This window comes from Sceloporus occidentalis, unplaced genomic scaffold (assembly GCF_023333645.1).
Source record: "Sceloporus occidentalis isolate IW3139 unplaced genomic scaffold, rSceOcc1.0.p SCAF_5, whole genome shotgun sequence".
Lineage (NCBI taxonomy): Eukaryota > Metazoa > Chordata > Lepidosauria > Squamata > Phrynosomatidae > Sceloporus > Sceloporus occidentalis.
Window position 1 is genome coordinate 148,923,119 of NW_028316985.1, and position 15,527 is coordinate 148,938,645.

Consider the following 15,527-nt stretch of genomic DNA (forward strand, 5'->3'; position numbering starts at 1 on the left):
AATGTACCAGAATATCTTGATATTCTGTTCACAGGTGGTGGAATGAGTCAGATTCTGTTAATTGGATGGACTAGAAAATGCAGTGATTTCCAGGTGAAAATAAAACTGGTGCTAATTAAAGGTCAATTATCTTCAGCTAGCAATTGGGTATTGGTGTTCTGAGCCACAGAAAAATGGGCTTTTCTATTGAGAATAGGGTCTAGTATAAGGGGCAGAATACTATATTTGATTGGAACTGTTGTTTTTGGAGTCATTCACATGTTTATCTACTCTAGCTCAGAGTGTGAAGAAGGAACATTTTGGACCACAACATTATAATCTCCCAGTGAGAATGATTTCTGGCCATACTAGCTGGGAGATTCTGGGAAATGGAAATTCAAAAAGTAATTTTCTAATCTCTAGTAAGTAAAGGTAGAGGTAGTCCCTTGACATGACTGTCTAGTTGTAACTGAATATAAGGAGCAGTGCTCATCTCCTTTTCTAAGCCAAAGAGTCAGCATTGTCCAAGGACTGCTCTAGTGGTCATGTGGCCAGCATGACAGCACCAAATGCTGATACCTCCCCACTGAGAAGTGGTACCTCTCCATCTACTTGCATTTGCATGCTTTCAAATTGGTAGGTTGGCAGAAGCTGGGACTAGTGACAGGAGCTCATTCCATCATGCAGTACTGTGGCCTCAAACTGCCACCCTTCTGATAGCCAGAACTGGAGTTTTAACCACTAAAGCACTGTATCCCTTAATCACTGGTAACCTTTGATCAAAACCCAAAACCACAATATATAAAATCCTATTGAAACTAATATGACTAAAACTAACTGTTGAGCTGTGGCCTAAAGCATGAATTTTGAGGGAAACGTGACTTTGATTGTGATGCATGTGCATGCTTCACTGCAAAAATACAAAGGTTATTTTTACACTTATTTCTGAATTCTGCTCTGTGACTGAGCTGAGCACATGATATAGGGCTGTACAGATAGCCCGTAAGGGGCAACTCTTTGCCACCCCTGGAAGTGCTGTGTTGGGGACGCGGCAACTGCATGCCATGCCCCCAACTGGTGCAAAAAGAACCTGTAAACGTCAGGTTCTTTTTCCTGCCTGGAAAGGTCATCATAGGTGCTGTGGTGCAGTGTTATGACACCCTTTTGTCACTGCATTGTGTAGATGCAGCACCAGAGTGGTATCATCATGGCATGCACCATGTAAACAGGCATGCATTAAATGGCGCCATGAGGAGGGGTCACGGTGTCAAGTATGTGGATGCTATGTTGTGACTCTGCCCCCAGGCTGGCACCAAGTGCCGGTCTGTATCCCCCCATACTTTAATATTTAGAACTAGATGTGAGCTATTTATTCTTCATGTTGTACTTACAACAAAGTTTTACAATTTCTTATATGATATCATTGCTCACCACTACAGAGAGCAAAGTCAGAATCAACTGCTCCTCCAGATGCTGTCCTAGCCAACATAGACAATGATGAGAAATGCTGACTAGGATACCATCTAGATACAGTAGATAGGTACACTCTTCAAGAACAGGGGGTTGGTGTCAGGGATGATGGGAGTTGTAGCTCTTCACCTCTGGCTCGAACTCACCACCTTGTTACGCACCGGCGCTGACCAGTTTTGGTCAGTGGTTAAAGCTTTGCTTCAAAAGCGGCAGAGTTACAGAGAATAGGCTGAAGACCCTGACAAACTCTCCAAGCCTTCTCACTCTTGCTTCCACAGAAGTCTTCCCACTTCTTCAGGATCCAGCTGGCTCTTGTATCTTCACCCAAGACACCAGACGACTCAGTAGTCTTATATAAAAGATCTACTTTATTCTACTATATACAGCTCCAAAACTATCCAACAATACTCCTCACTACTATCCACTACAACCCACAAAATACATTAGGAATCATAGCCATTAATATAGTCCTTGGATCATACCACCCACTCTTGTCAGTATCCACCCAGTGGGCGTGTACATCCATTCTCATTGGTTCTCTTGTTTCTACCCAGGATTAATGATTTCATCATCTCAGCCTTGACCACTTAACAATTTTCAGGTGTGTTCAATTATCCACTTTACATTTCTGTCCTTGGCATTCAGGACTTGTTAATTCCATTACCTTCTACACCTGTGTGGCTCTTAATTTGCTTCTGCTGAGTCACCCTGACTCTCACATACATGTTTTATTTCATTCACTGTATGTCCCATGTTGCTTTTTCCTTAACAGTTGGGACTGGATGGCCCTTGCAGTCTCTTCCAACTCTATGATTCTATGAGTGTGAGGAAGGAGTCTTGAAGGGGGACCCTCTGTTGCCAAAGCCTCAGTGCTAGCTCTAATCTTGTAAACCACTTCCTGACAGAATAGAAATACAGAGAGGATGGTTGCCCCCTCCTGCACTCTGCTATTTCTTGAAAAAAAGGAATTTCCTCCGTCTGAAAGCAAAGGTAATTCTTTCTGGCCAGTTGTAAATGATCCTTCTTGTTGAGCAATGGTTGGGAGCTGAAAAGGTGTGGATTTATTAGAGCCATATTCTTTCCTTCTCCATTCACTATTCCAAAACATAACTCAGTAATGTTACTTTTTTGGATGACAGTATAAATCCATCGACCAGCATTGTCTTGGTGGTCTGGATAGTGAATCTGGCTATTTTCAATCAAAAGGTAGGTGTCTGTGTATGTGTGTGTGTGTGTGGGGGGGGGGGGGTTGAGAGAATTTGAAGTTACAAACTTGCAGATTAAATTTTCGGAAACCTTGGTTCTCTAAAAGTTTTCAATTCCAACTGTTTTATGCACTATAGCCAATAGAAAAAGATGATAAGAAGTTACAGATTTTTGTTTTTTTTAATATGTGGTAGCTGAGGTAATGGATTGGAATTCTTATATTGAATCTCTTCTTCAACAAAGGCATTAAATGGGCATTTCTGTTCCAACCTGATGCTGGGGAGGATTCTGTTTCCAGGCTTGTTCTTGGTGTTCATTAGTTGAGAGAAGTCAGGAGACTCATAATTTTGAAATATTTGTTTGCCAATACGTATGCAATGTATAAGCTGAAGAGAAGTCACACATCTGCAGATCAGGAAATCTTCTACATTGGCTCACCAGAAATAACTCTAGAGTCCATTGTTGCTGTACTTCAGTCATTTCAGAGCTTTACCTCTTTCTCTTTTCCAGAAAGATAGTGAGCTGATAAATAGGATTACATGTTTGACTGTATATAAATGTATCATAGCGTTACTGATTTTTAATGATTCTCTAAGATGGATAGGTGTATTACAAGAAATTAGATATTAACAAATTAGAAAACTGACCTTGCTAAATAAGATAAAAGCTGATTACAGCTTTTTTATTATTATTCCCAGGGATAATAATTTCAAAATATTTGCTATATTAAATTTCCAAGGACATGAAGGGGCTATACAGACCGCCTCAAAGGTGTGACCTGCAGCAGCCCCTTTCCTGGCTGGATCATTGCTGCGGCAACCTCATGCTGTAGCTCTGATCTAGCTTCTGGAGGGTGTCCTCCTATGGGTGCCATAGCCACAACCCCGTCCGTGGCTATGGTGCCCCTTTGGATGCAGTGCTGGAGTCGTGCCATGATGCCATGCACGATCTAGAATGGTGTGCAGCATCATGATGCCCTGGGGACAGACTCAAGGCATCCAGTGCCATTGGAGTTTCAATGTGTCTCTGTCAAATCTCTCTACACTCTGCGCCATCAAGAATGTGTGGAGACCCTCAAATTTGGACTTCTCACAAATGGCTCCCACACTAGAACTCTCTTCAACTGCTGGAACTCTAGGGTTTTAAAATCCCAACAATTTGACACCAATTGTCAATTGACAACCACACACCCTCTATCTGTCATAAATAATAAATGGTATTTTCATTTTGACAATGTTTTATTTATATTTGATGGTGTGGATGATGTTATCTGTAAGCACATTTCAGGGAACTACTTGCTGAAACAAAGGAACAAATTTCATTTACAAGCAAGGTTGCATACAGTATCTTTCTTGTCATTCAAGCTTGCTACAGTGTATAACTTGCTTCATTAGTTACAAAATTTACCAGGAATGCTACTGGAATTCATATTGACCCCTCAACATAGGCTGGCCACCTCCCCCCCCCAATGTTTCAGGTAGCCTTGTGGAGCAACTGTCACTTCCATCATCCCCTGATTGGAACTCCTCTGGTAAAGTATTGCCCTACCTCAACCTTGCTGAAAACTAATACTTTTAATTTCATTAATTCTTGTGTGTGTGCCTGTGTGAATGCTATTGCATGAATGGTGCTTTTCCCCTTTGCTGTTAATCAATAAAACTATGCACTTTTCTCTCTGAGATTCCTAGTTCTTGGACCTGTTACATAGGCAAGATACCAGCTAACGTTACCATAGCCCTCTCACTGCTCCAAATTGAGCTAAATTAGTTTCCTCATTGAATGCAGTTTGTGGGTGTCCTGTTGGGACCACCTGCAATTTAGGTAACTTGGGATGGGGAGACATCAAGAATATTAAATTTGTAATCCATCCCACTTATTTTTTTTCTGGCTACAGACTGTGAATGGAGAGTGTCTTTGAGTTCAGAGATACATATATCTCCTTGCCCATATATCAACTTGCACAAATGGAATCTTTTGTCTTGCAAGAACAGTTGCAGCAAGTATAGCCTTGATTTTGAACAACTCTGCAGTGTATGTTTGTACATTCAGTAACCATCAGCATAAGACTGTCACTATAAAAGGAAAAAAAATCTATGTAATTACAATGGAACTACAGAACTACAAAAAAAAAAAAAAAATAGATATGGAGCAAATCTCAGCTTGAAACAGTCAGTCCCAGATCTACTTTGGGGAAAAATTGGCCTTAATTAACTCACCTATAAAAACAGTCAAAACATAATGAAAAAACTATGGCCCTGAAAAATACATGTTTCGAGATCCAGCAAGCTGCCAAATTATTTGTTTGCATACTAATTATATACCTGTCTTCCATTAGTGTGGATATGGTTTTGCTCCAGCCACCTAAACTTCATTCATTATTCTATGCCCTGTCTTCTTAATGGTGGGGTGGGGAAGTCATTTCACTTCATGACTACAAACAAAAATGGAAATAGTGCTGTCACTTGTGGTATTTTATATTTAAGTTCTGTTTCAGGTTGTGATGGCCATCAATCTTCATGACTTGAAAAGAAGATTAGATAAATTCTTGGATGACAGGATAACAGGAGACTATTGCCTCTTACTCATTGTGGTTGTATTCTACCTGTAGGATCAGTGGCAGTGTGCTTCTGAATATATTTCTGGGAAGTGCAATGAAGAAGATGGTAACTGTGGCACTGAGTACTGGAACGCATAGATGTCTGCACAATGGATCCTTTGGATGCTACCACTTGGCACCAATTTATTTGTGACACCACGGCCACGAATTTATATGGGACAATGGTCCCACTCAATAACTGAAGTTTCTTTATTAATCATAGTTCTTATTACTTTTGGTAACATATTTGTTGTTATCTATTGTTATCTTTGTTAAACTTGAAGAACAAAAATAACTTTATTTACATCCAGAGCTTATGATTGTATTTTAGTGGATGGTTCTCAAGTTTGTGGTTACAGTATACAAGGCACTTCAGTTGTTACAAATTTACTATGCTTACAATCTCGCACTGACTCAGGTTACACAGAGCATATTCCCTTAATACCACTGGATTTATCTTGTCCTTTAAAAGTTATTTTAACTGAACTGGGAGTTTGGGTCCCATCCATCTGAATTTGCATTCCTAACTGCAACTTCTGGCAGTTTTGCTGCTGCAGCAGGTTCTACACATTTCTCTCAGCTCAGCCCCTTTTATATCTGCTCCTTAGGCCAGCCTCCACTTTTTCCCAACCAGATATTGATTGGCTATTGCAAACATTCTATTTTGCCAGTGCTTTTCCACAGTGACCTTCATGTCCTGCCCAGTGAGGAAAGCAGGATAGAAGGCTAGACAAGGGTTGCATCCACAGTTTAGAAATAATCAACGTTGACACCACTTTAACTCTCATGGTTCAACATTATGGAATTGTGGGATCTGTAATTTGTTGTGATACCAGAGCTCTCTGACAGAGAAAGTTAAATATCTTACAAAACTACAGTTACCAGAATTCCATTGCATTCAGCCATGACATTAAAATGGTGTCAATTTGTATTATTTCTGCAGTGCAGATGCAGCCACCTCCCTCACTTGAATCCAGCATGGTTATTTTTAGGATCGTCCATATTCTCCTTTATCATACACAAGTGTTCAGTTTATCTTTCCGAGTTTTTTAAAACCAGTTTCCAGCATGTCCCTGATAAACACAAATAAAGAAATCTCCGCTAATCTTTCTACTGCTGCTCCTCTCTTCTTCTTTGCCAAGAGTTTATTATCTGTGACTAGACTTCTTCATGTTGATACTGCTCCCATTTTTCCAAATCTGAACTTCAGTATAAGGAATGCAAGAATTTATAAGTTCTGAAATCTAGACCAGGTCCCCAACATCTGCAATTTGCTCCTTTTCAAGGCTGATCAGGAATTATCTGAAGGCCGTCCCTTTCCAGCCAGCAGAATTAGGGGAAGTCAGCAGGGAAGAGAAATCTCAGGGATAGGATTATGTATGGTTTATGAGCCAGATATTCCTCATGCAGTTTATGTACCCTATTGGGCCCATACAGACAGGCCAAAATAAAGCTGCTTCAGGTCACTTTGGAGGTATGCTGCTTAAATGACACATGCATCTTCAGAGGCCAGAAGATGTGCCAAAGCTGTGTTTCAGTCCTTAGGACTGAAGCGTGACTTTGGTGTAGTTTCTGGCCTCTTGGGACATGCATCATTTAAACAGCATACCCGAAGCAGCTTTATTTTATCTGTCTGTACGGGCCCATAGTTTCTGAAGTATTAAACAAATATATATCGGGACTATACATGTTCCAACTGCAGGTGAATCTCATGTTCTTCCATGTATATAAAAGCTAAAAACAAAAAGAAAAGTAGCAGTAAAATTTAGGGATGTAATTATTTGGTAATTTCTTTCTCAAGTAATGAATCTTTGTTGCAATTTTCTTCCCATTGTAAGAAAATACTTTAAACGTCAGTCTTGTTGAACATTACTCATAGTACAGGACTTATTCTGTGCAAAGAAAAAATAGCACTTTGGTGGCATTTTCTCCACACAAAATACTGATTTCTAATATATATATATTATATATATATAAAATTTTGCACAAAATAAGTCATGAAAGGCAAAGATTGCATATCTAGAGTTTTGCAACATTTGCTCTCTCTTTCTATCTGCTAGAGAGATCTATACACGTTTCTACAATTTTTCAAATATTATTTTCATTTGCAACAAAAGATTATCCCAGTATATAATCCCGAAAAAATAGCATGTTAAGGTGAAATCTAACCTAGTATTTCTTCTTCTTAACATTATGGGTCCATCTACACTGCAGGGAAAAATGCAGTTTGACACCACTTTAAGCGTTGTAGCTCCATCCTGTGGAATAGTGGGGTTTGTTGTAGTATAAAGTCTTTAGCCTTTGCCGATGCCTCACAAAACTACAAATCCCAGGATTCTGTAGGATGGAGCTACAGGTATTAAACTGAATTATACCTACTGTGTAGATGCACCCACAGTTTTCTCGAAGGAATTTTTGTATGAAGGGATGACACCTTATATGACTTGCCACCTACATTTCACTCTGTCTAGGCCTGTTGAAACTGGTACTGCTTCCTTAGCAAAGCCCTGATCAGTCAGTGTTTGTGCATTCGCCATGCCCACTTCATGCCTGCCCTCTCCTATAGCCTCGTTTCCCAAATTCCTTGTAAGTAGCAGGGTGATCTGAAGAAATGCACTACACAAGTATAATACTGTTATTTAGTCAAGGCTGCTGATAAAACAGGACCCAAGGCTGGACTGCTCTACTAACCTTTATTTGAATATGTGGTGAACTTTGTTGTAGAGTTCCCTGATCAGTGGTGAGCCCAGGAGTTAGGGGCCAACATGCGCAACCTCATATCCACTGCTTGTTCTAATGCAGTCAAACAAATACTTGAACAAGATTCAGGAAACGGGTCTTTGCTAATATTTTCAGAAAGTAGACTTCGAGATTATATGAGAAAGAAAGGTGGAATGAATCTCTTTAGGAAACATTGATGTAGTCTAATATATTTTCTACAAAAGAAAAAAAGATTTATCTTTGGTTTTTTTTTTAAAAAAATGGTTTCAGTTGTACTAGATTAAAATTCAAAGTGCAAGTATCTTTATTTCTGACTTCAAAGTAAATGTTGAGCGTCTAAATGACAACATCACTCTTCATTAGCTATGGAGCAAACAGATTGAAGTTGCTTGGGCAGAATCAGGCTTCTGTTAAAAGCCAAAGGGAATGCAGTCTGTCTAAATAATACAAATCTTTTGTTTGTGGGTTTTTGCTGTTGTTGATACACTATGTATTTTTCCAACTGCCTTTTTGGGAAGGGGGAGAAAAGGGTCAGAAGGGTAGAAATAAACAACCACACAGAAGCTTCTATACCTCCATCTGAACTTTTCTTTTATTCTTTGTAGTGTTCAGTACAAGTAGGTGTTTTTTTTTTCAGTTTAAAAACTATGCCCCATTGATGTCTGGCACAGTGTTTATTTGGACCTTCAACTCACAGTCAGCATTCAGCACCATGCTGATTACTTCTGTGCTGTGTAATGGATTTGTCGCAGTAGTGCTTCCAAAGGAACTTTCTTCAAAATAAGAATAAAAATACCCCCAAACACATACTCTAAAGCAAGCAGCAAAAAGAATGGAGGATTGCTAGACTATGCTGCAGGTACTTCAAAATGAGACGTGATTAAATCTAATGATGCAGATGTAAGAACTGAATAATAACAGAACCAGAACTGAAGTACTTTGTGGGAATTGCAGAAACAACAACATATTTTTTCACCTCTCAGTTTTTCATAAGATCTCTGCAGCATACTGAAAATAATTACAACTGTATAGGTGAGATATGGGGAACTGTGGAGTAGTGGTTACAATTTTGCACTAGGACTCAGACCCAGATTTCAATCATTGTTTGACCATGAAGCTTGCTATGTGGTGTTGAGCTAGTGAATATGTATCAGCTTAACCTGCAGGGTTGTTGTGTGAAATTCTTAGAGGAAAAAGCATAACAGAAATGTATCATCGTCATCATCATCATTGTTGTCATCGTCATCATCAAGTCCTCAAACAAATCAGGAGTAGCAGACTGCTGGAAGGCAGGCTGCTAATGACACAGCTATAAGAAATGTCAGATGTAGCGAGAGTAGAAGAGACCACTAACTGTAAACTAAAATGCAAGGGAAGTGGAACAGGAGCTTTTGTATGTTGATGCTCAGAGATTAAGAAAGACTAGTTTTGTAAGCAAAATCAGATGAAAGGTCCTCCCGCTATCCCAATTGTCACTGTCCCAGGCTCTGAGGGAGAGAAGAACAATATCTGCTGGACTTAATTCCCTTCCCAACTGCCATTCCCTTTTCCTTATGCATCACACCTTGTTTAAATTGTAGGTGGGAGGGCCTACACTGTCATATAAACAATTAGTAAGCTGCTTGTAGAGCCTTTGTGGCTGAAGAATAGGGTATAAATATGCAAAAGAAATCATCATCATCATCATCATCATCATCACCATCACCATCACCACCACGATGCTTGCATTTCTGGTTGCTGTTTGCTTCAATAACAGGAATATCCTAATTCATCTGCAATATCTTGCCAACAATACAAAATGAAGCTACATCAAGAGACCAATATCACAGTGATAGAGACCGGGCCCACTTCTAAGTGCATTCATCAAAACATTTTCAGAGAACTCTTTTGACTACAATTTTCTGTGTGGACTCAGTACCTTTTCACAATAATGTCTTTGATACAGCTAAACTCAGAAGTAAACAGAAATAAACATTTTTGGTAAATTAAGACAAAGATTACATGCTACCATAGATGAACTATCCAAAGGTGTAAGATTCAAAGTACATGCTCTCAGAATACAACAGGTAAAGTAAAAACAAAAAAACAAAAAACTGTATCCAAAAGGAAGCAAGGTAATATGACTCAACTACCTCACCATTTCATTTTGAGGTAACAAATAATGGGCTGCCATATTAGCTAATTTTCAGATAGGGCTGTGTATAAGGATATAGCCATGGACCTCATCCAGTGTTCCTCCTGGCACTAATAGCACACACAGCTGCTATTTTCCTGTCCTGGAAATGTCAGGAACAGTGCTTCTCCAGCTCTGAAGGTTTCTCCCAGGAGTGTCTGGAAAAGATAAAAAATATGACTATGAGCAAGAGGATAATGGAAAAAGCTCTAGGTAATAGTGGTGAATTTCTGTCTCCCACTTACTAAAACTTGCAAAGCATACACCCCCTCCTGTTTACATGCCTCTAGAATTTATACTAAAAATCATAGCAGAATGGATGTTATAATCAAAACCTAACTTTCCACAGCAAGCCATTGTTGAGCAGGAGGAGATTGGCGTTCGGTCATGGGATTATTCATACTGGACTGCCATAAGAGTTCTCTAGTAGTCTAGTCTACCTTGTTGTACATTAGAACTCTCTATTGAACAATTCTAAGTACTTATCCAAGCTGAGCATCCCAGGATTCCATACACAAAATGCATGACAATTAAAATTGCATCATAATGCTATAACTGCATTATGGATATCCTTGCAATCAACCAATCCAGCCTTTAAAATGCTAGTTCTTGGCCAATGGTGCTCTATTTCGAGATAGATAGAGAAATTTCTGGTGGCACAGTGGTTAAATGCCCATACTGGAGCCACAAGGTTGTGAATTCAATACCAGCCAAGGGCTCAAGGTTGACTCAGCCTTGCATCCTTCCATACATTGTTAAAATGAGTACCCAGCTTGTTGGGGGCAATTAGCTTACACATTGTAAAGCACTTAGGGAGTGCTTAATTCGTATAGAAATGCACTTGCTATTGCTAGATTTATCTGTCAGTTTCACTTTTTCCACATTTTCCATAACTTCTGACAAAACATGAAAAATTTGCTGATTTTCACTTTTTATAAACCCAGATTATTCTTGTGAAAAGCTAGGTTGAATATGTGAAACATAAGCAAATGATTATCCATATTGGCATAGTAGGAGTTCCTGACCCTATTATAAAACTAAAACATTATTGTAGAGTGGGCCCGCGTCATAGTGGGTGCCTTTTAGACGGCTTTCATTTACACCCACACCACACTGCATGCATGAGCCTCATTATTGTGAATGAGGCTCGAGCATACACACTACTTGCTTTACACAGAGAGGTCCAGAACGGATCATGGCATAAAGCAAGGGCACTCTGTATTGTCAGACTCATTCTTTTTTTTAAAAAAATGTGTACATTACATTACAAGAATCACAGTGGATCTATATTTAATGCTGTTGTTTATGTGCCTTTGTAATTTAAGGGAATGAGTTGGCATGTTAATTTAAAAAAATAAAAAATAAAAATGCTAGCCAGTTGGTATTTGTCTGGCTGTGCAAAGAAATTATATGACAGAGGAACTTTATGGATTTCAATAGGAGATACTGCTGTTCCTAACATTTCAGTATACCCAGCAGCAATTTTAAGATGTAATACATTCAGATTTTGATCTAGTGTTGATTTCAGATTTCAAACACTTCTCTTGGCTAAATTCCCTTATGAACAACATGAGTCAAGACATCCTTTCCCTGGTAGACTTTGAAATATTATATTAATAAGAGTCAAACGTGATTGTGTTTTGTTTTTTTTAAATGTGGAAATAGCCTAAAGTTACCCCCTAAGGTAACAGTAAGTTCCTCTTAATTGCCTGATATGGTATTACACTTTGCTTTTGTAAATATTCTCCTGTTCTTCTCTCAGAAATGAAACCTTTAAACATACACATATTAAATAAACTGAACATTCAGTGGATATAGAATTCTACAAATAATATTCATGATCTGATAACATCTTATCTAGGTTATTGCAATTGTTTTTACATAGCACTTCAGTGACTCCTTGCACATCATCAGAATGATTCCTTTCAAATTTCAGAGACTTGGGCCCCATACAGACAGGCCAAAATAAAGCTGCTTCGGGTCACTTTCGAGGTATGCTGTTTCAATGATGCATGCCTCCTAAGAGTCTGGAAGCTGCACCAAAGCTACACTATAGTCCTTAGGACTGGATCGTGGCTTTGGCATGGCTTCCGGACTCTTAGTATGCATGCATCATTGAAACAGCATACCTCCAAAGTGACCCAAAGCAGCCTTATTTTGGCCTGTCTGTATGGGGCCTAAAAAAATCATTTTGGAACAGGTTTCCATGGACCATTTCATCAAATGTATGATCTTTTCTCCAGAGTATAAGCAGTTTATGATTTTTATGTTTGTAATGGAGATTGCAGGTAGTGAGATCACAGGTAAGTTAAATGCAAATGGTAATGATAGTGATAGTGTACATACTTACTCAAATAAAGTCCAATATCACATGTATCCTGTTAATGACTTAAAAGCACATAGGTATGGCTTATGTTTGTGCATATCTAATTTTGGATGAGTCACAGGGGGCCATTCTATAGCCCTCTGTGCCCTATCCAATCACCCCTGCAGCAGTTAAGCCCTGGGAGAAACCACCACTGTTGCAGGGAGGAGAGGGAACAGATAAACTTTTTGGGTGAAATATGTCCAAATGATCTGGGCTCCAAGGGGAAGAAAAACAGTGTGCATTCCAGCTGTGAATCCACTATGGTTTCTTCCCCTTCTGAGATAAAACCAGTTGCTTCATAATCTGAATTGAGGGCTCCCCTACCCACTGGTAAGAAGCAGGAGAGTCCCTTCCCAGGGCTTGACAGCTGTCAGGGGACAGAAACAGGGAAGGAACAAGCAGCTCCATTCTGAGTTATCTGAAAATGGATCAAAACCCTGCTGTTTGTACCACTCGTATTGAAGGAAGCCCAAACACCCATGGGCTGTCCGTAGAGTGAAGCATCAAGACACACTGTGTGATTGTTTTTTCCACTTGCCCACCATGCATGTGCACATCACAGAAACACATCACCAGCAACTGCCAGTTACTTCCCACCCAGATGCCATTCCATTAGACATACACCCATATGATCAGCCACACAGTGGCCTGTGTGATGTTCCACTTGTACAATGCATTGGTGCATCAGTGCACCCAGTGGCAGAGTACAAGCATGGAGGCCCTGTACATGCCCTCTTTATCCCGTGCTCCCCTGTTGGACTGTGTGGTTTGTGTATGTTGTAATTACATTCATTGCCTTATTGTTCATCTAATTTTTGCTTTGCTGCAGTCCTGCACTAGCACAGGCTGTTTATATGCTGGTGTCAAGGTGCACATTTTCCACCATGAGTCAGAATATCCCAGCTTCTTCTTACTCCATTTTTTATACCCAGAGCCCGACTATGTTTCATTTTCCTTCCCCTTTCACCTTGTGCAGCATCTAAAACTCCACCTTCAAAGCAGCTGGAGGCTGCTTTCTTTTGCCCATGTGTTTTACCCCAGAGTTGGACAAGGACAAGGAATTGTGCAAGCAAAGCATTATCTTCTTGCTGTTCAGTATAAGATCTTAACTTTATCCTTATATAACCCTCTGCTGATAGGCTGGGATCTCATGATGTAATGCAAACCAGCAAGCTCTTGCTTTGATGCCTCTGAACTCCAGAAGCTGTGGGTGACATTATAAGGTTCTGTAATAATAAGTGTAATGAGAGCCAGCATGGTGTAGTGATCTGAGGATTGGGCAATAACTCTGGAGAACAGGGTTCAAACTCTTGTTTGTCCACCCACAGGGTGACCCTGGGTAAGTCACACTCACTCAGCCTCAGAAGATGGCAATGGCAAGTCTCCTCTGAAGTAACCTGCTAAAAAAATTCTGTGATGGTTTTGCCTTAGGGTCACCTTGAGTTGGAAATGACTTCAAGGCACACAACAACAACAACAACAACAACAAGGGTTCCCTAACCATGGGGCTAGGTAGTTAGTGTCAAAGCCCGGATCATTTTTTCTGGTTCTTAAAGTGAGGACCCATAATCAAAAAGAGAGAGCATTGCCTTACAAATTACATATACATTACACTGTCTAGTTCACTCCCAGCCATGCATCTCCTACTGTTATTACAGGCTGATTTGGAGAAGTTACTATAGTCTGTTTTCTGTCCAAAGCTCTAAAAACTTTCAGTCTACAATTCCTATGTGCTCTTAAAAGTGGTGCTCACAAAGCTGTCAAAAAAGGAAGGAGGAGTAGGAGAATGAGATGATGATGGAAAAGTGTGTATTTTTCTGGTCAGTTTAGCCCTATGAAAACCTAACTCCCAATCAGATAAATGTTTTTTCCCCACTTTTTCACATTTATTTCACTGTATTAATTGAATTACATTTTCTGAGTGACTGTGATTAGTGCTTAGTGTTAGTATCATGCTTAATGACAACTCTATTTGTTTTAGATATCTGAAATTCTAATCAGTATTAGAATTGTAGCCTACCCACAAGGTTATGCATATATATATATATATATATATATATATATATATATATATATATCTATCCCCTGTATTCCTGTATGCATGTGTGTGTGTGTGTGTGTAAGTCTCTAGGGTACCACAGGGAAACTTTATATAACATTAGATTAACGCAGCTACATCTTTTAAAAATGTAAAAAAAAAGGAAATAGAATACTCCATCCCCCACAAAAAATCAAAACAAAAGAGGACATTACTTTATATAACTTGTACATTCTAATTAGTATTTCATGCTTGTACATAACATATTACATTGTGTGTGCATGTGTGTGCAAATCTATAATATAGACAGGCAATATTGCCCTGTAGTGCAAAAGAATGACCAGGTGACTTATGTGTCTATCTGCCATTCAGGTTGTTGGGTAGTTTCATGGTCTCTATTTTCTTTTCTTCATTTTCCTTGCCTTTAAATCAGTCCTGGATTAGGAAGCAGCTCAAACAGAAGATATTTTGAAATGACAGACTATGTTTGTCAATGTTCTATGAGTTTCTCAGTAATTCTTGCTTCCAATAACACTTTTGAAATTTTGGGTTATTGTGTGTTCCACATCATTTTATTCTGTTTCTTCATTGTGCTTCATTTATGTCACATGCTCATGTTGTCCATTACCTATAGGGTAACTGGTGAATGTTCTAAATAAATAATAAATTGGATTTGGAAATTCATTATGTGCAAATTAAAATTTTAAACTGAATATTATTGTTCTCTGAGGACAAAACATCAGAGGAATGTCAAAGGAAATAAAAACAGGTTTGATCATGCCAATGCATAATTTGGCCAATAGACCCCACTAAATAGTTTCTCAGAAATGTGTGACTGTATATATGTGTGTGTTTGAGAAGAACATCTATAGCTTCTTTGGTATACTTATGGACATGCAAGTACATGGATAGGTTTTATACATATATCTTAACTTTTTAAATATTAACTACATCTATTAAAGAGTTTTCCTTTTTT